This window comes from Lagopus muta, chromosome 7 (genome assembly GCF_023343835.1).
Source record: "Lagopus muta isolate bLagMut1 chromosome 7, bLagMut1 primary, whole genome shotgun sequence".
NCBI lineage: Eukaryota > Metazoa > Chordata > Aves > Galliformes > Phasianidae > Lagopus > Lagopus muta.
In genome coordinates this window covers 41,797,071-41,821,472 of record NC_064439.1, presented here as the reverse complement: position 1 = coordinate 41,821,472, position 24,402 = coordinate 41,797,071, and the positions used below count along the sequence as shown (strand labels likewise).

The 24,402-nt window shown below is 41.4% G+C and overlaps 1 protein-coding gene and 1 long non-coding RNA gene across 10 annotated transcripts in view; both read right to left on the bottom strand.

The window, feature by feature from the left end:
- The window catches only part of TMEM108 (transmembrane protein 108), a 226,412-nt gene that overhangs the window by 51,518 nt on the left and 150,492 nt on the right, over positions 1 to 24,402 (bottom strand). The gene's annotated exons all lie outside the window — the stretch shown is intronic.
- On the bottom strand, positions 10,216 to 19,823 carry LOC125696077 (uncharacterized). The gene is made up of 2 exons (XR_007378185.1): positions 19,782 to 19,823; positions 10,216 to 11,691 (listed from the first exon to the last, which is right to left on the bottom strand). It is a non-coding gene; the product is annotated as an uncharacterized LOC125696077 (long non-coding RNA).

Sequence of the window (24,402 nt, the reverse complement as noted above, 5' to 3'; positions counted from 1 at the left end):
CATGCTTTCATGGCTTCCACGTTAGTGAGCAGCCCAGGAAGATGAACAGGGTAGTTTCTATTTGGTCAAAGACAGCATTTCAGGCTACTTGCAAACTTAGGCAGAGACAAAGCCTATCATCCATACAGACAGTGCAGCAGCCATTGAAGGCCACACATTCCCCCCTTTTCCCAGTGAATGACTGCAGCTTGCACACAAAAAGGAGCTGTGGAGCAATATGATGGAGCATGGGTTTGTGTTTCGGACCTTGGCACACGCACACATTGTCTAGTGTATGTACAAACCAGTTTTCTTACCAGCTTCCTAAAGGCACCATGGAGTAGACTAGATCAGGACTCTCTTAAAAATGAGAGCTAGTTCTCGCCAGTGTTAAGGACAGTGGATCTTAGCTCAGGTCTCCCTCCAAGAGAACTCCAAATCAGCACAAGCACAGCCTCTAGTGCAAGATACTGCTCCTGAGCTGAACTGGCTTTCATTAAATGAGCTGTCTCACAGCCTCTGTTGACTTGGGAATTTAAAGACTGATGGAAGCTGGAAACAGCTGCAACTCCCAGAAGTGAGATCTTGTTATGATGAGAAATAGAGACTTTCTGGTGAGAACAGTGAGCCAGGAAACCTTCCTGCAAAATCCAGCTAGCAAAATCCACACGTGTACACGTCTCTGTTAGAAATCATCTGCCATCTGCATAGCCAATGATGAGATTACAAGGAGGATCAGGGCGGCTGATCAGCCGCCACAAAACAGAGCAGGAGACCAATTACCCCAAAGGCTTTTCCACAGCAAGGTATCCTGTTACACAGAGGCCACATTCTTGAGCTTTTCCCACAATTTTTAAGGCTAGAAAGTATCTCAGAGACTTAAACTGAGCCCCTGAAGGACAATTTTTGTAGCTAAGGGTAAATGCAGCAGGTGCTGAATTTGCTCACTGAAATGCATGGTAAAGTCATATACAAATAAATTGCCTGTTCAGACATGTACATTCTGGGTTATTACTTGGACAAAATCTCACAATCTTGCCCTTCGTCAGGCACCACCTGGTTCTTTTACACTTCCCACTAAAAATAAAATAAGAAAGAAATGACCTGGCAGTGGGAAGCAAAACACAATTAGTTTGCTGCTGGCTTAGAGAGGACAATCGTTCCACAAGGTGCGTCTGTTCAATGTATCAGGGCTGAAGAAATCACATGGCATGGGATGGAGACATCTACCCACACCAGGCAGTGCTTTCATTCAAATTTGTGCTTTACTCCCGCTGATGCCAACAAGGTAGAATTATATATTTAGAATTTACTGATGTAGAAGACACATTCTGCTGAGGACCAAATTTATTTATGTATATACATATCCAGAAATGCATACTGGGCAATCCCAAAACAGCTCCGTTTTCCATATAAGCAGTAGCTAGCAGCACCTTCTCCTTTCTGAGCTCTGAAGGATTATGGCACATAATATGACAACAATAGCAGAACTTTTCCTGCCGATACAGATGACTTTGCAGCAGGCACCAACAGTAGCATTTACTTTCACCAGAGATGAAAGCGGCTTAATAAACTGCATCTGCGTCAGTGCAGCACGATGCATGTGTACAGCATTAGAGAACAACAGGCAGCACAGCAATTGATGAGTCAGGCAGCAGAATTATGGTTGTGCTAAAGGAACTGGGCTACATTCTTCAAGTAGAGGTCATATCTCCCCAATCATTTATAAGTTTCAGTTAAATTAGGTGATTGTTACAATGTCACTTCTTGGGCTTATGATCTGTTTACACAATTATCAAGTTGCATTACAGCTTGTACTGTTCTCCTCCTCAATTACATAGCCAACATTCTGCTAGATGTGTCAAAGCAGAAGTAAAGACATACCAGTCAGAAATAGATACAATCAGATAAAGAGGATTGTGTTGAGCCCCAAATTATCAATAGCTTGCGTTTACTGGCAGGAGGAAAAATGTGAATCGTGAAAAACAATTAAAGCTGCACAGGTTTTTACAAGGATAGATTGAAAAAATGGGAGACTTTTAGCTAAGAGAAGACATGCACAGAAGGGGTGGTGAGAGCTTTCTATACACTAGTAATCAGAAAAGACAAATGCAATATTTGTATTCATGCTGACTGGGAATTCAAGAACATGCAGACCTCCAAAACAGCAAGGTGCGTGTAAATGGAGAAGGTATGGAAATAAAGCTAATTTGGCACTGGGTCCAGAACAGATCAGGAGAGGGACAGAGGGGTGGCCACAACTACAGCCTTGCTGTTTATGTAGAAGGGGAATTTAATAGTACAGGAGCCCAACTTCTCAGCAGAAAAACAAAAAACCAAAAACATCATATTAGAAAAAAAGAAAAGAAAAGAACACACTCTGTTAACCTAAACAGCATTAAATTGAACAATAATCTCTTTTATTTCGGGGCAAAAGTCAATCACTGAATAAAGTTAACAACTGTCCCCCAGGGAATTTCCTGCACTCTCTTCAGCACTGCCTAGTACATTGGGCTTTCTCAGTAAGATAGTATCAGATCAGAAACACCCAGCTCTGGATATTAGCCATGCCAATTTGGATGAGCTGCTATGTTCCTATTATATTAGAGTTCTTCCCTCATTAAAGAAAAATGAACTAAGAACAATCAGTTTCCAATCATGTTGTTTTCAAAGTGACATTAAAACTAATGAATAGAGCAATGGGAAAAAAATACCTCCAGGATGGATGTAGTAAGCTTAAGGGCTTGAGGGCAGTACATCAAACGTGGCTTGACTCTTCATTCAATACAATGTGGTTGTTAATGAGGAACAATCAATAAATGTTCTTCAAATAAAACACCAGAGAGCCACACACGAGATAAGCAAACAGGAATTAGCCAAGAGGGGATGCACCTTTCTTTGTTATTACCACAACTGCAAATGCCTTGATTTAGACTCAAGGGACTCGGGTAAATGCTGCTTCCTCAACGTGTTGCACATATTTATCTGAAAACTCTGTCTTAGGAATGCCTAGTTAAAGGGGATCCAAAATAATCCCAACATCAATGTTTCAGTGAAAACAAGGATCAGGGTGGATTTTCCGTGTAAGGAAATGCTCAAAATTCAAATCAATTAGTTGTCTATCTTATAGCTGTAGAGAGCTACAGAAATTTCAAATGTTTCCAAGAAATAATTTCCCTGAAAGATTCCTTTCCTATTCCACATGGAAATTCTGAGGTTACACAGCCTACACCATCAATTCTTTTGTGAACTTCATATACTGAACAACCTATATATTTTATGGGAACAATGCAAGCTTGCAAATCCCCTGACTCAGAAGTAAGTTGCCCTTCTTTTAAAAAACGTAAGAATTATATATAGATTTTTAGATAGATACAATCCTTTTCTATGCTTCCAGATTCTGGGACATTTAAGTGAAAGCCTACAGATAAATCTCCAGCTAAAAGTTAAATGACTTTACCAGCTGTCCACAGCAGGGACAGCCTGTAGCTCGTTTATTATCTCATCTGGTCTCCCAGCTAAGTGTGTTTTGGTCTGGTGAATTCCAAGATGACAGGCCTCTTAAAAATTGTAGGTTCTGGGTACTGCTGACAGCTGTATTTGTTATTTGTTGGGTGGCACACCTCTGCCTCTGTCAGCACAGAGCATGGTTTTGGATGATGCTGGGGATGCTATTTTTTTCAGATGAAATATAAGACAGGAACATAAGCATTATTTGCAAGGGTGAGACAGGGATTTTAAGTGAATTGCCATCACTGGTAATAACTAGCAATATATCTTTCTGGTAGTTCAGAATTTTTCTTGTTCTATTTCCTAGAACCCAAGTCCCTCCAGATGAAGATACAGCCATGACAGGTAACTAAATATTTGGAGCATTTGGAGCCACAGCATTGTTCCAAAAACAAGAAAAACCCTGTTTGAAGTGAGCATCAGATATTAGACAGATATCAGATTTTTGAGAGGTTCTGGCAGTCTAACCAGGAAGATCCAGCTGAGAAACCAACTTATTCTTCCCTGTAATGCAAGATGAAACATTTACCATAACGTACAATTTTCAACATGAGCATGCCCCCAAAGAGCATGCAGGATATCGGTCACAGCATGGCAGGAGTGCTCAGCAGGCACGCATGCCTTCACATGCATAGATACAGAAAGAACCCTGTGGTTCATCCCATTATATGGCCAGCTTAATCCACAATGACAGCTGATATAGGTCAGAGATCCAAGTTACCACTTCAAGCCCACGAGCAGCACCAATCCTGCAGAAGGCTCTCCAGTACATCTGCTGGAGCTCTGCTGTTTGAGTCTGGAGCTGCAGGCTCACCCTTTGGTGCACACTGCAGGTCTGGGAACATCAGACAGTACTTCTGAAAGGGAGCTCAGCCCCAGTCACTGGAAAGGCCTTTCCCCACTCCTATTGTCATCCACCGACTGTTACTTTTAGCATTACATACATGAGGAGTGATTACAGGAAAGGGTGAGAAGCAAAGAAACGCAGTGCCTTGGAATAAACATTGCCAAAGCTAATCCTGCACACACACCCTGAGCAGACCCACCAGTACGCAGAGCAAGGAATTCTAAAATACCAGGAATCACTTCTTGTTAGAAAAGAAGCAAAAACACATGTTTGGGGGCTTTCAGAAAAAATAAACCTGCCAACTCATCACTGACTGCCATTTAACCTGCAGTCAAAAGTGCCAAGACCCTGCAATTACAAGAACCTGAATTATTCTGCAGTATTGATCTCCCCCTGTGTGGAAGAAGAGCAATGTGATGACTCTACTAGCCCCTTTCACAGAACAGCTGGTGTCTGACAACAACAGAGAATCGATGTCCGGGCAAACCTGGTTTTTGTGTGTTGTGGTTTTGGGTTTGTGGGGGGTTTTTTTGTGTGGTTTTTTTTTGTTGTTGTTTTTACTCTTCAGTGATAATTCAATTCAGCAGCCATAAAGCAGAAGTTAATTCTTTGCCTGACTGTATTTGGGTTTTCAGAGTTTTCGTTCTGCTGTTTCAAAAAGCAGCCCTGCCTAAAATTGTTGGAGCACTTTATTCAAAAGTACAGACACCCCCCCATCAGTGTAGAGCGGGCCCCATTCTTCCATTCTTATGAGTCTCTTTAGGACGTTTCAACTGAAAAATCATATTTCTATTCCAGTTGTCATGGAACAGCCAGTCTTTCCTGGTGGAAAGAAGAGCTGGCATTATGTTCTGGAAAAAAAATGTCCCCATAAATGTATTCTTTATTACTAATATCAAAAGCTTGATTCTGCCACATTGACACAAGTTGACTGGCTGATTTAATGGAAAGTCTCCGCCTAATGAAAGAGGAAAGAACTGGGCACTAAATAAACAAATAGCAAATAATAATTAAATAAAAAAAAGTTCTAAGAACATTAGCATTTCAAGTTCAGGCTTATATCCTGCAATCTGCTTTGAGTACGCTTCAATTTGGCTCAGCGCAGAGCAGCTTGGATGACTGTTGTCATAAATTGGAACTAATTGCTTAGCTATCTGCGCAGAGGAATCTGTCCATTTATGAAGGACTGTTCCCCTGCCAAACTCCAAAATTAATTTCTTGAAACACCAACTCAGACAGGAGGTGAAGGTACACGGATGGTGATACTGACTACTTCTCCCTGTAGAGTCAGTACCTGGTGCCAGGGTCCCTGCTCTTGCTTGGCTGGTAGGGACACCATAATGATTTTGGCAGACAAAAGTGGCACATTAGACAGCAGTGAATCAGTTAGTGGGAGATTGCAGTCTGAGAATTAAGTGTGCAAGGAAATAAAATAGCCAAGTTCTACTAAATATATGAGTACAAAAAGATGGAAAGAGCCATAGGAACGCCTCATTTTTTAAAGTTACAACTTCGCTCCATGCCAGACTGAGGCTTAAAGTTGTTACTGCTTCTACTGTAAAAAAGCCTCTCTCAAAAAAAAAAACACCAAGTGAAATGCTCAGGCTCATGACAAAGCTGTGTTCACTCAGAACACTAACGTTGACAAGCAAAAGGTCATTATTTTAAGATTCCCATCATCTTATTAGCAGGAGGAAAGAAGAAATTCTCTTCCATTAGTAGTAGACAGTTGTAATTAACATTACATGTAGCAATACATTAATTTGTTATTTGAAAACTCTCCTCAAGCATACACTTTAAGCTACCTACAGCTTCGTGCAAGGAAGGAACAAAAGGGGAAACTCAAGCAGGCTTTTAATCAATATCAGATAATACTTTCTGAAGTAACAGAAGTCCCAAAAGATGTAGTCTAGTTACCGAAACCTCTAACTTGACAGTTTCTGCAGCACACTGGGGTGCTTGCACATTATGTTTTACATCAGCACAAGTACAGCCCACCAGGAGTGCAACCTGGGGGTCAATATGAAATCAATGGAGCTGAATAACAAAACCAAAGGTATACAGATGAGAAGAAAAGCAGAAATTAAAAGTGGGGAAAAAACCTGTTGTCTTTTTAATGTAATTCTGGCTTTGTGTCATAACTTAGGTTCCATGTCCTGCATGGTCATAAAGTACTGGGAGAGATAATAATAGACCTTACATTCTTATTCCTCAGTAACTCTTAAATTCAGAGGTGTGATTAAAGAGAGGAGTGGATCAGGGCTGGAAAATATGATGTGGGAACATCTGGAAACAGTTTGCAGAGTGTAAAAATAGACTAAATGTCCTAATACATCTATACTTCTGCTTGCAGTGTCTGTGATTCTGTGCTAACAAGCACTTTTACAAACTTTTATTAGCAGAATATCAAAATAATGAGTATGCACTTACTCATGTGGCACTTAATCCTTTGTAAGCATGAGATTAGAAGTATCTCTTCTCTCACAGTTAGAGCACGTGCTCAGCCTCATTATTGTCAAATCTCTTACACACTGCCAATAAATTGAGTACATCCATAGCCTGAATAGGGCACTCTCACTGACATTAGGCTGATAAGCCAACCTTGTCTGTCTCTTGGGATACATGAAAGGTCTTGATCATGCCCCTAATTCTTTGCACAAACAGCACACAAAAAACAAGTCTAAGGTTTGATCTATAAGAGTAATTGCAAAAGGTCAGCATGAAAGCGTGTTGAACTGCTATTCATAAGCCAAAACAAAACAGACGGCTGAGTCTTTTTAACAGTCAATACACTGTTCAGACTTGAAATCTCTACTTTCTCAGAAACATCAGCTGCTGTTTTCCTCAAGTGTGCTCACTCTGAGAAGCCTCCAGGGTACACTCAGGTTCCTGCAGAATAAGTGGTTCCTCTCCTGCTAAAGCTTACCAACACCAGTTAGCTGAAAACACTATCTTTTCTTCAAAAAATTAAAAAAAAAAAAAAAGAAAAAAAAAAGGAATTGCATCTGTGATTCTTAATAGGATGAAAACAGATAAATCAGTGCGATCCTATCTCTCCCAGGAAAAGAGAAAGAGATGCACACAAACTTTTCAGTGTGTGCTCAGTTTACCCATTGAAAGCTCTGGGATCACATTACATTATATATTATGCTATATGCTATAAGTTTGGCCAGCTTCTAATAAAGATAGCAAGTGAATGAAGAACAGGACTAAAGGTTTCAGCATACACTACAAAGGGAAATGTACATACCTGTTTCACTGACCTGTGGCAAGCAACGTCATCCCGCTAGTCACTAACATTTCACCGTAGCTTATTTACTTTGGTGATAAGTACAAAGCCTTCCATTCTGAATAGAAACATGTTACTTTTTTCCCCTCATAAATTCAAAGTGATTATGAGGAAACAGCAGGGGACTTTCGCAACCCAGAAGATAAACTTGCTATGTGAGTGGAGTTCTACACACCCACCATCTTCAGGGCTTACATTTACTATAAAGTTCTGAGTGAAGCAGGAGTAAAGACATTTATTCTTTGATAGATATTCTTTGATTCTAGATTATTAAGTCAATACAATTGGACTTGTCAATACAATAAGTGAAGAACTTGCACTGATGCACTGGACAGGATGGAGTTCTGATCTATCATATCTTACATTGTTTTAGTTTTCTGACTTTGACCATAGAATTGTCTGGGCTGGAAGGGACCCGAAAGATCGTCTAGTTCCAACCCCCTGCCATGGGCAGGGCTGCCACCCACCAGCTCAGGCTGCCCAGAGCCCCATCCAACCTGGCTTTGAATGCCTCCAGGGATGGAGCACCACAGCTTCTCTGGGCAGCTTACTAGGGCCTCACTGCTCTCTGAATGAAGAATTTCCTTCTCACATCTAACCTAAACCTTCCCTCTTTTAGTTTAAAACCAGGACAGTATTGCACTTGTGTACAGGGTTTGAAAAGTGAGTTCTTGTCCCACTTGAACACAACACTTATTATCACTAAAAATAATCAACAGAAGGATTTCCTCAACTTCTATGCTTGTGTCCCAACACTTGAGGATGGGCACACTCCTGAGCATGCTCTGAGGCATGCTCTTCTGGCTGTAGTAACTTCATCCTATTTACTCCATTTATCTATCAATACCTATTCCCAGTGTCTCCTGAAAAGTCAGAGACTAATTGTTGCCTCTGGTTTACAGAAAAGCAGCAGCAGATTCTTGAAGTTAAGGTTTCCACATATCATTCCATTACTGTGGGCAGACACGGAGATTGCACAGCTTCAGAGCAGTCAATGGATCAGTCATACCAGAGATTTGGCTGCTCACTGACTGTACCTTGACCATACAGTCATTTTGCTAAATTTAGCAGCTTGCTTTATCTAGCCTTTAAGCTTCATACTATCTGGGGCCAAAGAAGGGAGAACTGGGACCTTTCCTATAAAACACTCAGTTCTTTCTGCCATGGAAGAAGGCAGACAAGAGCTGAAAAAAAGCCCAGATTCAATTCTTTCCATTTTTCATTATACTAGATGTTCTCAGCAGAGATTAATGTCTGTTCATGATCAAGCATTACTTCATCCAGGAAGGAAGGAGAACTACTCAGTCATCACTCTGAGAAATGAAAGTAACCTGAGATCAGGCCATCACTCTTCTGCTTTGATCAAGCCATCATCTAAACTATGTTCAGTCAAGGAGGGGAAAAAAAAGAAGTGGTTGGAGACAAAACTTCAAAAGTTTGCGTCCACGATCACCAAAACCAGACGATAACCAGGAATCACACAGGCAAAAACATTCTTCAGATATTTCTACAATTCCCAACTGTCAGTTTTACCTCACTCTGGCAATGTTTCTGCGCTCAGGGCTGATGCTCAAATGCAATAAAGATTCCCCATCTAGAAATAGGTGCTTGAAGCACTGATGCTCTGAGCACTCCCAGGTCAGGATGTCCACACTCCGTTCACATCAGGGCATGGCGATGTAGTGCTGCAGCCAGATTGCCCTCTGGGGCCTAGCAGGGTGTCTGAAACTGGCACCTCAATTTTGCTCTGCCAGTGATTTGCTGAAGGTCTTTAAGTAAGCCTTGAGCTTCTTCCCAGAATTATTTGGCTTCCCGCCTGTAAAGTTGTACACCTGGTTGCACTCTTCATTTCTACCTACACCAAGAACAGAAGCAGTTTAGGGCTATCCATTCCTGAATCTCACCTATGAGGTACAAGCTGTTCGGTTTACCTGCATAGAACTGAGAGCTTCAGAAGATGAAATAACACATGCATAATTATTTTGTAACTTTTCACAACTATGCCTGTCTGAATTACCACAGATGTCTGTGTCTGTGTTACAGTGCACAGTAGAAAGGTTTTGCTGGTTTTTTTTTGTGTGTGTGTTTTTTCTTCCTGTTCCTCTGTTAAGAGAAGCACACTGTAGCATGCCACAGAAATTCACAAGAGCACAGCCTTTGTACTCCTCACAGCCATGCTGGGGGCAAAGGTACATATAACCATATGGCTGGGCATTACTGTGTCTGCTATCTGCTCCTCCTGCACCTGCAGGGAAATCAACCAGAGGCATCCATCTGCCACTCCACTCAAGGTTCCTCCTTGGGCAGGGCACTGTGCTTAGGTTGCAAAATAGGTATACTTTTGGGGATCATTTGCTTATAAAGATTCCTGTCCCTTCTAAATGTTCACTACTGGTGTCTGTCTCACATGATATCAATCAGCTTGGAGAGCTGCTTAGTACTGAACTGAAAAATTTAAAGTGAAGTGCAACACGGAAGCAGTTGTCAAGAAAAGCAAGCAAGAAAAAGTGATTTCAGTTGGTTGCTTACGTGAGTAGATGAAAAAGGATTTGCAAATCTTTTCACACATGCTTCCCTAATACTATACTAATACAGAATACAGGAGGACCTTTATTAAGATGATGCTTTAATGGACATCTAACTTGAAACCTTGCAAGCAAACTGGAAAGTAAATGTTCAGAAAAAAACTCAAAGTATTACACAACACACAGAGACCCCATGGCTTACTTCTAGTGAGAACTTCCTTCTAACTTCACCATGTCTCATGTTCCCATATCCTCTATTCACTTGTGTGAAATATTCCCTAAATAGCACTAAAGAGTAATCATCATTTCCTATGCTTTCACATTCCCATTTTACATACTGTTACTTTGCTAGTTGACTGGTAATTACTGAGCTGTTTCTCTACCAAAGTGCGTTAATGATTTCTATTTCAGTTGTAATGACAACTTTCAGAGAAGAGAAGCTCAGAACCCTTTTTTCCTTCCTTAAATATTCTGCATTTCCTCTTGAGCTGGAGTTTCCACTCATTCTTTCAGCCCAAGCACTGAATTCAGAGAATGCAAGCGTAGACACTACCACAGGAAGGGGCAGGCACTGTTTTTTGGGGGGAAGCACCTTGGGTAACTACAATTCTGTCTACATTTTGCAGCATTCCCTTTACAGTCTGATCAATTCTTGTTGAAATTCAATTAAATACAATTAAAGAATAAAAACTGTGGGTACTTGATCATTGCCAGCAGCATTTTAGAATATTCCAGTCCAAATATACTTTAAAAACAGCCCAAGGGTGTTCTTAGCATATTGGCTTAGATCTTAGCAAAGCTCCTTTAAAAAAAAAAATATATATATATATCCACTATTTCTCTCCATCATAAGAACTGGCTGTAGAGAGGAGCCATGACAAATACAATTCAGTTCAAAGCAGAATAAATAGCTAGAAGGCTGCTAATGGGAATATTGTAGATGTACGGCAGAAAGGCATACTTTTGTAAGGTCGCTTCTTTACATCAACTCCCAGCTGTGCCATGGGCTGAAGACTAAGCTATCTACAACACTGGTTAGCCTCCACCTCACTGGGAATGCTACAGGAGACAGGAAATAGGGCCTCCTCATAAAGTACTTCAGAAGTTCTGTGGTGTTCTTGTCAAACCAGTTACTGCAATACATTTTCTCCACAAGATGGTAGAACAGCAAAGAGCAGAGTGTACTCGCAGACATCCAGCAGCTTTATGTTTGTAAAACACCTACACAGTGGCTTCCAGGTCCTTGCTGGGGGATGTAGAGACTTCCAGGCTGGAAACAGGAATACTGAAGTGCCACTGCTGTGACAAGAGTGCTGTCCCAACTGCAGACTCACTAATGACTGTTTCCATGATCCTTGTTGATGCTAAAGGGCACCTCTTGAATGAGTTATGAGCAAAGTTATGCATCTCCTTTTTTCCCAGTTGAAAAATCTTCCCACATTCCAATGTTAAGCAGCAGAGCCAAGGTCCTCCACAAATTAAAACAGAGTGGAGAAAGGAAACAAAGCACAAGATTGATGCGGTTCATGTGCAGACTTGCCCTAGGAGAAATACCTTAATAATTCACAGCAGCCAATGGTGCACCATAGAGTAGTAAATGCACTTAATGCATGTGTTTTCTTATATTGAACAATGGACAAATGAATTAAGTAGTGGAATAAAAACAAGTTTTGTTTTAAAATAGTGGCAAATTCAGTGAACTAGGAGGTACCTATCTTCACCTGGATACATACAATTCCCAATCTCTAATCCTTACAGTTTAATATAAATGAAAAGTTCTAGACTTACCATGAAAATATATAGAGTTGGAAGGCACCTTTAAAGGTCATCTAGTCCAAATCCCCAGCAACAAACAGGGATATCCACAGCTACATCAGGGTGCTCTGAGTCTGATCCATCCTGACCTTGAACATCTCAAGGGACAGGGCTTCCACTACATCCCTGGGCAAACTGTGCCAGTGTCTCACTGCACTCACTTTAAAAGACTTTTTACTCATATCCAACCTGAATCTCCCCTCTTTCAGTTCGAAATCATTTCCCCTTGTCCTGTCACAACAGACCCTAGTAAAGAGCCTATGTCATTTTTGGCAGGGCTGTGCTCAATCCTTTCATCCCCAAGCTTGTATTGGTACACCAATGACTTCACCTGACTGCCACGAATTTTCAAATATTACTGAAACTGACTTGGCCATCAACCAGTTCACTGGGATATATCTCATCAGGACCCAAAGACTTACGGATAGGCTAAACCCACAGACTTGCTCAGGTTCCTCAGGTGGTCATGAACCTGATCTTTGCTTACAGTGGAACAGATGATGTTTCCCTAATCCCCTCCTTCCAAAACAATCATTACTCAACAGTGAGGAAAAACAATATAAACTGTATCAGGGAAGCTCTAGTGTCTAGAGTTTATGTATATAAAAATTGCCAAGAGATACTTATGACTGGTGATTTATGTCTTTACTAAAATAGATGTCCTTCAAACCAAACTCTGTAATTTACTGAAATTAATGGTGTCTTAAAGCAGGAATACATACTATGAATTAATGCATTTTTGAGCTGATATAATGTCAAGTATAATACTGTTGGCATGCTACCTCTCTGCGTAAAAATGCTGCATGTTGCACTAATACATATTGGCTTACACAGAAAAGCAAACCTAAGAATGTAAGTGAGCTTTACAGATTTACCAGAGAGTTCCACAGTTTCACACCATAACTCAGCCCAGAGTACTACAATTTTACATTCTCCAAACCTGAGAAGCTCCCACTTTATCGTCTAGAGTGTTTCAGGGCTGTCAAACTGAAGCCATTGGAGCTAATAACTTTGTAAGAGGAAAACCTTCCCACTGCCAAAATCACAATTGTTTCCTATTCTTGCACAGATGCATTGTACGAAATATGTTCTGCTTTGTCGTGAATGAAAAAGCAGCCACAGATGACTAGTCTCATAGAATGACTTCATTTTCTTTCTTACTGCAGACTAGACGTGCAGGGAATCACGCTGATCTGAGAGCAATCAAGTGGTAGGGTTTCAGGAGGGCTTTCCAGCTGCAACAGACAGCTCTGCCAAACCCTTTCCAGCACACTTGTGAAAATGCACCCAGACATAAGAAATAAGAATACAATACAATAAGAAATTCCAGGGTGGCTATGAATTCCTTTGTTGACTATAAAGGAATTACTTTTTTTTTTTTTTTGACCTACCTTGAGCCACAGAGTTCATGTAACAAAAAACCATGGACCTGTAAGGCTGATCAGGAATCAAGCATTAGCTGAGGAGTGCCCAAAGAAGGGCTATAAAGATGGCGAAGAGCCTGGAGGGCAAGGTGTATAGGGAGCAGCTGAGGTCCCTGTGTTTGCTCAGCCCAGAGCAGAGGAGCCAAGGGGAGGCCTGATGGCAGCTGCAGCTGTTCACAGGGAGCAGAGGGCAGCGCTGAGCTCTGCTCCCTGTGACAGCAACCAGACACAAGAGAATCTAAGGGTAAAGCCAGACTGGGCGTCAGGGACAGGACTTGCGCCAGAGGGCAGTGGGCATGGAACAGGCTTCCTAGGGCAGTAGGCCCAGCCCTGGGTACTGAAGTTCAAGGAGTTTTTGGACAGCACTCTCAGGAAGAGCCAAAGAGCTGCCCGACATTGTGAAGCTGAGGAGAACTATTCCTCACTGGCCCCAGGACTGAGAAAGAAAAAAAAAAAAAAAAAAAATGTTCTTGATTTGCCCTCTACCAAGTAATTTTTTTGCTTCCCTCGTTTCACAAGATCTGGTAGATCCAGGGAAAAGCAGTGCACTGAACAAGAAGCAGTGCTGCCTCTGCTGCCTTCTTTTAAACTTGCTTTTCCTCTGTCTTTTCTACAAAGTACACCTATGATGGAAGCGTCCAAAATGAGAAGATAGTGCCACAGGCAAAAATCAGAATAGGCCATTTTCCCCTTAGTTTTTCAGAAGTCTCTTTTACAGAGGTTTCCCATTCTGGTTGCCAGGGACTCTCAGCAGCAGGAAGGCCGACTGAGCTTTTTATGAAGTGTCATTTTTGAAAGTCTTCTTATTAATATTTTTCCAGATTTGTTACAACAGCAGATTTACTGCACGTTTTAGAGTTATGTTTGCAGTGTTCATAATCCGTGAACATGAAGGATGTTGAAACTATGCAAAAATGTACTGCTTTCCAAAGTAACATTAATAATACATTCATAGCTATTGAGACCTGCTCTATACTAGTTGAGTTAGAGTATGGGTGTAATGTATTCACAAGCACTGTGGATAAATCACTTCAATAAATTCTTCATGCTATGCTGTAGCCTCCAAAAGCTCCCTGCCTGATAAAAAATAAAAAAATAATAACAATCAGCCTGGATGAACAGTGATCCTTCTCACTACCTTATTATTCATCTTCGCTTCTTGTCATAGCACTCAGTAATCAAAGTTTTCCAATATTTCTTACTTGGTCATCCTAGTTATAAAAATATCTGATATAAAGGCAGATATCTGTGTCCATTTATATTAATGCTCACACCATCCTGGAAGTAAATTTAACAATATGAGTATAGTAATACCCTTCAAACATCTCTGAATAATTCCTTCCATAATTGTATATTAAACGAACATACAGCATGACAATCCTTTCTTAATGGTGATAAACATCCTCCTCTACTCACAACTAACCTTTGAAGAAATATACTTCTATAAGCTCACACATTACCTCAAAAAAAATAACCCAAACAACTGTAAATACCACTTTTGAGATTTAAGCACCAAGCTGAACCAAACGCTTGGGCTGAGTTTCATTCCTTTGTGAATAATGCTGCCCAGAGCAAACACAGAAGCACATCCTTTCCACTAGACCATGAGCAAGGGAACACACCATTCCTATCAACACAGCCACTGAACAGGAACAGAAAGCCCTGTCACAGCCAGTGACAACATGCCTCCAGTGCAAAAAGCAGGACATACATACAATATGCAGTTTGGAGATACGGCAGAACTGCGTGTGATCTCCCTTTCTCCACAGATCTAAGCTTGAATCCCCTCAATCCACAGGACAAAAGAGGCTTTACACTTGTCCATGCCACACTGAAAAGCATCACCTCTGCCAGACTGTGAAACACTGAGCTCTCAGATCTCCCAGTCCCTAAAAGAGACAGAGAGTGTAAGAGGGAGGCTGTCACAACTCTGTTGTCTGAAATATGAATTTGCAAGTTGTATTCTATGTCTCTACTCCATTTATCCCACATTTATGATTACATGTGTTAGGAGAGGTGTTGGTAACATCACAAACACTACCTGATTTCCAAATGAGTATTTAGATTCATGAATTCATTTGGATTCACCTCCCATCCTCTGACAGCAGACATCTGAGGGTGCCGAGAAGGGTCCCTGTAGGGGACAAATCCCTTTGAGGACTAGACACTGAATCATTCAACCAGGAAATTTAATTTTAAAAGACAAATACCAGGAGACAGATTTCTTTTCTTTGTTCATTTTTCACACTTTTTGTAGTAATTTGAGTACTTCTAAAAATAAAACCAGAACGATGGCATAATCAATGTCTCATAATGGAAAAATAATTGTCTTAAATGAGGCTCATGCTCAAAAGCACAAAGAATAAATGACCAACAATTTTTGAGTGTTACAATATTTTTAGCCATACGGTATTTCTGATTAATTGTTATAATTACTAACTAAAAGCCAACTATGTGGTTGCTTCTGTACGACACATTCAAATACTCTCAAACCCTGTCCCAAAACACTCACAGTTCAGAAGGTGAGACAGGTAGAAAGAGGAGATACTAAGATATATAATGACAAGAACAACAGTCCAGGTGCTCCTTAGCATTAGGAGGCAAACTAGGCCCTGCTCTTTGCAGCTGCATGGGGAACATTACTCCTCTGAGAATTAAAAAATGGATTCTAAGCCTTTCCTCCTCCATAGTCAGCAAAGGGAAAGAAGGAAGAAAAAGGGAGCATATTTTGAGACTTAACAACACCACACACCAGTTCTACAACATATTTTGAGCCTTTGGCAATTTATGGTAATTAAAAGTAACCCTCAAGCTGTTCTTTGTGAGATGAGGCTGCGCTGGAGCACAGCCAGCTCTGAGTCCAGAGAAGCACAAGCTTCCATGCTGATTTGTGCCATGCAGCACTGGGTCACAGCAGAACCTATGAAACAGAGGAACAATGCTGGAAATTTTTATAAACCACTGAAAACCAGTGTGGGAAAGGCATTTAGCTCTGGTATCAGTGAAGCATCTCTAACTGGGTGTCCTGGTTTGAGCTTGGTGATACAGTATGCCCATCTCTCTCCTTACTGTCTATCTTTTATGAGGCCATGTGCAGGAACCAGTGATGCTCTCAAGGCTGCAAAGAACCATATGGTGTCACCAAACGGCATCATCATCATCTTTCACAAGAGAGAAGTATATTCTCCATGCTGGAAAACATCAATGAAGACAGATGCCTGGTATTCTACAGGAGAAGCTCAATGGCCAGGAAAAGTTGAGAAATGATCCCAATAATGATTCACACCAAGAAGTTTGCCTCAGAAAACCTTTATTTTCTGAAACATTTTGAAACCAAAGCAAGTTACATACACTGTGTACCACTCACCCCAAATTCTCACAGGCCATGTAAGCCACAGAGGGAAAGGACTCTCCTTTTTCTGTGGTAGCCCTCCCTTGGAAGACACATGCTAAGCACTCAGACTTGTGGTGTCTCTTGTCTATCAGTCTCTATCTCAGAAGCCTAAGGATCTACATCTGGTTCCTTATCAGCCACATTTGTACTCAGTAGTGATTTTGCCAGTAATAGCCCCAGGCATAAGTGTCCCAGGGGTCAAGAAAGATGCACTGCAATATGCACAGCTGAGGCCCAGGGTCTGTTACCCTATCCTGTAGATGATCTCTCTTTACGAGATTGCTCTGTCTGAAAAAAGCTGCAAGTGTCCATTCCTATTAAGCCACAGCAACTACTCCATTCCTGGGCACCCTCTTTGTCCACTCCTGGGAATCAGTCTCAGCACGCTCTCCATCCCTAAGCACCAAGCATTCTCTCTCTGTTCTGTCTGGCAGAGCTAACCCCATCTCTCTCCAGCACAGGCTTCATCCTCAATAACTGCCAGTGCATTCTGCACAGAACAGACTGTAATGTGATTAACTTTATGCTTCACAATCTTAGTGTGAGAAGCAGGTCCCGGGGTAGGGATCTGACGTGAAGCTCTCAAGCATGTACAAGGCCTCAATCAGAAAAACAGCTCTTCCTGAAATGGCAGAATAAAATAGCTTTGCACTACATGAAACGGACAGTTGCTGTAAGAAAACAGTACTGCCACTACTAAAGAAAAAGACATAAAAATGATAATTATTATCATAATTACCATATTATCAATGATAACAAAAATAATGAGATAATTGCTCCATTCTCTCCAAGACAAGGCCAAAAGGGGTTTTAAACTGTTTTTCTTCTCTCTGTGCTGTGCTTTAAGGCTCTGAATTAACTCTATACAAACAGAAGTGCTTCGCCCTGCAAGCATATGCTTGCTGCTGCCCATTTACCAGATACTTACACTGTTTGCTATCTTCACACTTTTCTTTGTTCCTTGACATCTTAACTGTGGTGTCTGTATGCTTACTGTTAATGCCTTCAGCAATGGGAAGCTGTGATGTCACAATGAATTTGTAGCCTCTACAGGAGAGAGTGATAGCTAGCACTTTAGACCATACTGCAAAGTCATCATTTTCTTTCTCATGAGTTACTAACTTCAAGAAGCTGTGTCTTTTTCAAGTGTACAAAGAATTAGAAACTTCATGCTAAAGTACTAAGAGATTCTCATAGGCTAGCTGCAAAGGAATTCCAGGAGAAGCAAAGCCCTGTGACTTACAAAATGGACTCTCCATCTAGCCAGTAGTCTGCTGCTTTCCCTGCAGTTTACACATAGGTACTGTCACTAATACACCACTGTTCACTCAGAAAGCAACGGGCCATGTGAGGCCTTGTAGAAGTTCCCACCTCAAGTTTTCAACTCCTTTAAAGTCCTGCTTCAATACCTCATAACTGTTGATGACACTATCAAGCTATTCAGACCAACGGTCCCAGGTATGAGAGGGAATTGCTTGCTCCCTTTCTATCGGTAGACTAAGATCACAATCTGTTACACTGCCTGAACACCTCCACCTAAGCAATACTTTGGCTTTCTAATTAGAGCATGCTTTTGCCTCTGACAAGAGTGGATGATGGCAGTTGCTTGAGATGTATCTACATGTACCATCAGTATGGAGTAAGAATAAATGCACAGGAAATACAGAATTTGCTCTCAGTAAATCATGAATGTTTTAGTATATAGAATAAACTTATCTGCAACAAGAATATGCAGTTTCCTCACCAGGTCCCACAGTTGCTTCCTTGATGACCCTTTTATTGACAGGATACAAGGACACCTTACCCTTCTTATCTGAAAAGCTGGAGTTCGTGTTACAGCAGAATTAGCGAGCAGTGTCTCGTGAAGGCTGTTCACGCTGCCATGCAGTTTGCCATGGTCAGAGCAGCTAAGAGCAGCCATTGAGTACCAAATGCACAAGGGAGCATACAGAAAGGACAGAATACTTCTCTTAGAGCATGACACATATCAAATCATTAGCTGTAACATTTCAAACTGGAGACTTAATTTCATATTTTCACTGGAATCTAAATTAATTAATGTCTGCACAGTGCTGTGGCCTTTAAAAAAATACCAAGCAAGAAGTATTCATTACCACTACAATGAACTGTAAATGAGCACTTGATTCAGCGTCTCTTTCTTTCCTTTCTAAATCTTGGCTTTTGCAAAACTCCAATTATTATTTATCAACTCTGAAGTAATAAGGCATGTCAAGTTCTGAACAGCATTACACAGCTTCAAAACAAAATCTGCTCCCTTACATTAGAAGAAAAGGGATGGGATCTTCCAAAGTATCTTGGCGCTCCACAACACAGTAACACATCTACTGCATTTTTAAATGCATCTGCAGAAGTTTCACACTTAACTACCATTAGGATAACAAGCAGATTAACATATGATTAACCTGCTTAGGTACTCAGCAAAGCTCACTGATTGCTCTGCTGAGTTATTAAGCATTTGCTGATTTGGCAAACCTGGCTCCAGAATCTTACCCTTATCTGTGGATACAAGAGGAACCTCATTTCAGATGAAAAAAGAAGCTTGGAGAACCCTTCTAATCACCACAGCACAGAAGAAGAGTTCAGCAACGGCAAAGCTAGAGGAACCGTACAGTGCAGTTCCTTCAAAAACTGGGGCAGTGCTAGGGGGTTCTCCCCTCAGTGCTGGCACCAGGCACACATCCATTGGCACAACAAACAACACGTGCACCAGGTACCTCCACCTCCAGGAAACATGGACTTCAGGATGCAGTTCTCTTGCCTTCTGTAGTAAAGGGAGGTGAGGTGCTACATGCTTTATCTTAAATTTCAGAACTTTTTGGGAACCTAAGAGAAGCAGTTTTAAGTTACTTTAAGAAGATATAATGCAACAAAAAGCATAACAAGACGCAAAGCAGCAAAGCCTTAGACTACAGTAAGTAAGAATTCAGCTTAGACAAGATAATAACAGATATAAAAATAAGAGAAATAAACTACTTACCTTTAGAAGGCCTGTAAGATCTTCAAATACACAGGAACATTCAGGCAAGCTACCCTCACCTCTACTGCCAACCCTTAAATGAGGTCTGAGAAGGGGTGGCTCCACCTCTTCCCATCACTCAGGTTCTTGCACCTGAGCTCCCCTGGGTTGACTCTGCCTTCCTACCAGGTGCTCAATCACTGGTTCAAGCCATGACTTAGCATTTCCACTACAGAACAGTATTTTTCTTTCCAAGTTTACTTTTCAAATACCTTTTGTGAGACATATAAAAATATTTGATTTTTTCCAAGAATAACATGGGGCTCCAGGGCCATGTGAAACAGTGCTCTGTGCTTTTCCCTGATCTTAGAAGCAAATCCTGCCCCTGAAACTTCAGACTTTGGAGGATATATGTAGTTTACAGTAATAATGTACACAAAAAAATACATTAATACCAGTTACATCTTGATTTGTCAAAAAAGTTTTGTAGATGTCTCTCATGAAAACACAGACCAGCCATATTGGCTGCTTTGAGGATCAAGTGGCTTTAAGACTAACTCAGATGATATTCCTGCAAGCGTTTTTGTTTTTGTTTTGCAGGGGGAATTCTGAAGTCTTTCAATGAGTTGAATGTGCTTAAATTTTGAAATAGAATCATAGAACCATAGAATGGTTTGGGTAGGAATGGAAGTTTAAGATCGTCTAGTTCCACTCTCCCTATTATAGGCAGGGACACCTCCCTCTAGACCAGGACGTGGACTCAAGTTCTTTGGAGGTCTACCATAGAATTGAATAGGACATTTGTATATATGGTACTTAGAAATGGGTCAAGCATAACACCCACTACAAGATGCTATGCTCTTTGGATGTTGGTTTCATAGGTATTTCTTCTAAATTATTTACACAGCTTGCAATAAGCTACCATGGGAGTCCATAAGTGACCAAAACTAACATAATCTCTAGAGTTAGAACTTCCTTGTTCAAAAAGTGCCAAGGGGTGGGTAGAAGCGGAATCATCTAAAGGCTTTGCAAAAAGGCAAAGCCATTTCTAAGACAGCATTTTTAAACACAGGGGTATAAATATCACAGTATTACTGATGTCAGTAGCACATGTCCATGTGCATGGCAGTTCACACGTAGTGGAATATCAGATAGAGATGTTTATTAAGTACTCAACAGTTAGTCATTTTTCCATCCTTCTTGCAGGAACGCTGTCACAAGCACTGGATTATTCATGGACATTAGACAGCAGTGTGTGTGCTACCATACAAATTTGTGTATGTCAAATTATTGGAACACAGCCCAACAGAGATACAAGCGTATGGCTTGTGCTGCTGTAGGAGTAGCCTGCCCGGTGCTACGAGCACTATTTACATATTCAACTGCATTTGCCACATTACAGCTTGATTGCAATGTTGTCAAAAACATACCAATGTCTCCTGGACAGACAGCATGAAAATAAGGCTTTGTGGAAGGAGGTGTCTGACAGGATGTTTTTGGTTTATAATGCAACATTAAGCTAAGCTGGTGACATGGAATCCAGGAATAAAACCCCAACCCTGCTGAAGTCAGAGGCAGTTTTGCCACTGAACTCAGTAGGACCACTATTTCATGGTCACCAGGCAGCTGTCTGCGTATCAGTAACATTTCTTTCCCCACTGACTTGATTCTGAGTCTCAGGGACACACACGAAGTTTCACAAGCTGCTAAGTCTTTGTTCCTGAAATTTCATTTCTCTGAGAGACAGATCAACAGAATTTTGAAAGGGAAAAAAGGGAAAAGTCAAATTTGTACTCCTGCCTATTCACTCTCCTTTTAAAGCTTCTCTCTAGGCTTCAGGCAAACAATAATGAATCTAAAATAGAAGCTTAGACAGATACATTGTGTTGTAACGCAGATAGCTCCAGGTCCAAAACACAAATAATTCACAACAAAGGATGTAAAGGATATTACGGATTTTGATCTATCAAATAATTTCTTTAACAACAGTGAAAGGAATTTTAAAACCAAATCCTTGCAGCCTTTCACAGTTTGGATAAACAACCACATTATGCATATGCATTTAATATCTTGTGGTCTTTGAACATAATGGTCATGGACACTGTTACTATAAACCAACAAGCACGCTTGACGCATACAAACACCGGGAAGTTACGCGTGTTCTCATTAACTTTCAAAAATCTACAGGGTTCTAACACAAGCAGTGCCAGTATAAGCATATAAATGAAGGTACTTAATGCCAAGAACATAATCAGACTATCAAATGATATGTGCAAAAGCATGAATTCCTTGTCTGCCAATAGAGTGAGCAAACATAGTAACTGTCTGTTGGCATTTTATCCCAAATTCAGTGCGAAGCACTCGAGCCATGACCTGAAATTCTATAGCCCCAGGCCTGCTCCACATGGTTGTGATCAACTGATGGTTGGACTTGGTGATCTTACTGGTCCTTTCCAACCTTAATGATTCTATGATCTTTCTATGTCTCAGCAAATTTGCAACAGCAGCAGAGAAGTTTACACAATGTGTCAGTTGCTCAGGAGAGCCTGTTTTCCTAAATCTGTGCCTGCTCTCAGCAGAACAAGGCAGAACATCCCTCCGCCCTCATACATGTGCCTCAGACTCTTTAATGAGATTGTGTGCTCTGTGAAATGTGACCCAAATGTTACGTATTTAAGGACAAGACAGTTCATGGAACCAGCAAATTTAAAATAAACATTGCAGATTGTTCTCGGGAACAACCTCAGGTTTAGAATCACAAGAGTCATCTGATTCAGAGAGCTGTGCTTATGCAGCTGATGAGCAGGGACATGCTGCCTCTCATGTGTGCAGCTGAAATCCCACCAAGAGGCACATTAAGGGTGCAGATGGCTACACCTGATAAAAAGACGTATGCAATTTACTGTATGCAATTTACTTTCTTTTATAAGGTGTGTTGGTTTGCATTTAAAGTTCTCTTGAAAAGGTCTGTTTCCCAGGAAAGGATTTCAGAAAGGAAATGGAAAGCAGCAGCTTCTTTCAAGAAGGCAAAGTTTTGTTAAGGAACAGAAGCAACAACCTTTAATTGAACAGTAGGAAAAGAACGTGTGGATGTACTGCTTGCTGTGTGCTACCGATGGGCAGCCTGTTACCAAGCCATGTGACTCACAGATAGAAATCCTGCACCCCAGTGAGCATCCCAAAAAGCTTTGTACACAAAACACTGCATACCCAGAGGCTGTTTACCTTTCTAATTTCTAAGCAAAACAGATGGACTCTCTTGCTAGATAACCACTCCCCCACTGTTCTCTTTGCTTAAGCTATCACCTACTAGTCTAGCAGCGCACTACAAAATGCTGTTTTCTTTTCTCTCTGCAAATCCCCATGAATGATAGAAAGAGATTCTCTCCCAGTCTGCATCAAGTGATCCCCAGTATCTTTAAGCATACGTCAGCCATATGTTCCTATCACACGGATTAATTATACATGGCTTGTGCAAACTGAGAGAGCTCTGCCGAAGCAAGCAGGCTCATTTACACTGAGGACACTACCTAGAATATCCACGGTGGTCACAGGGTCAAAGGATGATGGGAGCTTTTCAAATCATCTAGATAACCCCTGTCTCCCCTGAGAGATGTGTTTTTCCATCAGTGCTTTGTCAGCAGAGCCTCTAACACCCTCCTGATCATCCTGCTCCAGCCCCTCAGTGTCCTACCTGCTGCAGCACTTTGGCCTGATGTCTAATGGTAAGTTGCCTGCTGCTTTATAAATCCATTTCTTCATGCCTTCTCTACTATAGGCACAGAAAAAGGTTATTCCCTGGCTTCTGGCCACAGTCTTTTTTTGTGCTGTTACCATGCCTCCCCACTTGCTTACAAGCATCAGTGTGTGCCATCTTATTAAAGCCACGCAGTTATTCACAGACACTGCTCAACAACAGAACAGGAGTGATGATCCTGGCTCCTGTAAGAGGCAATAGCCACTGGGGGACAATAGTGCCCAGCACCTCTCAGAAGGCATGGTGAATTGGGTGTTGGTTTCCACATGAATTTAACACACTCACATAGCTTCTCAAATATCAGTGCCCCTGGACTGGAGTCAGCCTTTGTGCAAACCCTTCCTGCGGGGTGAATTCCCCTGCAAGAGATTTAACAGAACGGCAGCCAGGCTGCCGGGTACGAGGGAGGAAGGCAAGCTGCATGTACAGCAGAGTGATGCAGGGTTTGTGACAGCCTGTGTTACAAGGCACAGCCACTCACTGCCATTTTTGCTCAGCTTGCTACCAAGAGTTGTGAGTCTGCACACAGGCGGCTCGCTCTATTGATATTGCTGGGCACTGTGCCAGGCCTCGGTGATGAAAGAGTGATGCTTGGGAAGGCTCGAAGTGATAATGGCATGAAGAAACACTCAGGCTGGCATTTATTTCCAGATGCTATGGTGACAGGTCCTCATACAGACATTGGTGCTGTAAGTAAATAGAAAATAAAAGTCCTTCCATTTCTCGGGAAAACAAATGTCTGAAGAAGAAAGTCTCACGCACAGTGTGTGTGCCAGGGGCTTCACCAGTTACCTTCCTCCACATTTTCCCTAGTTTACATGCAACTTGGATCATCTCCGTGAACACTGCATGCGTGGCAAATTATAATGTGCATGTTTTATTACA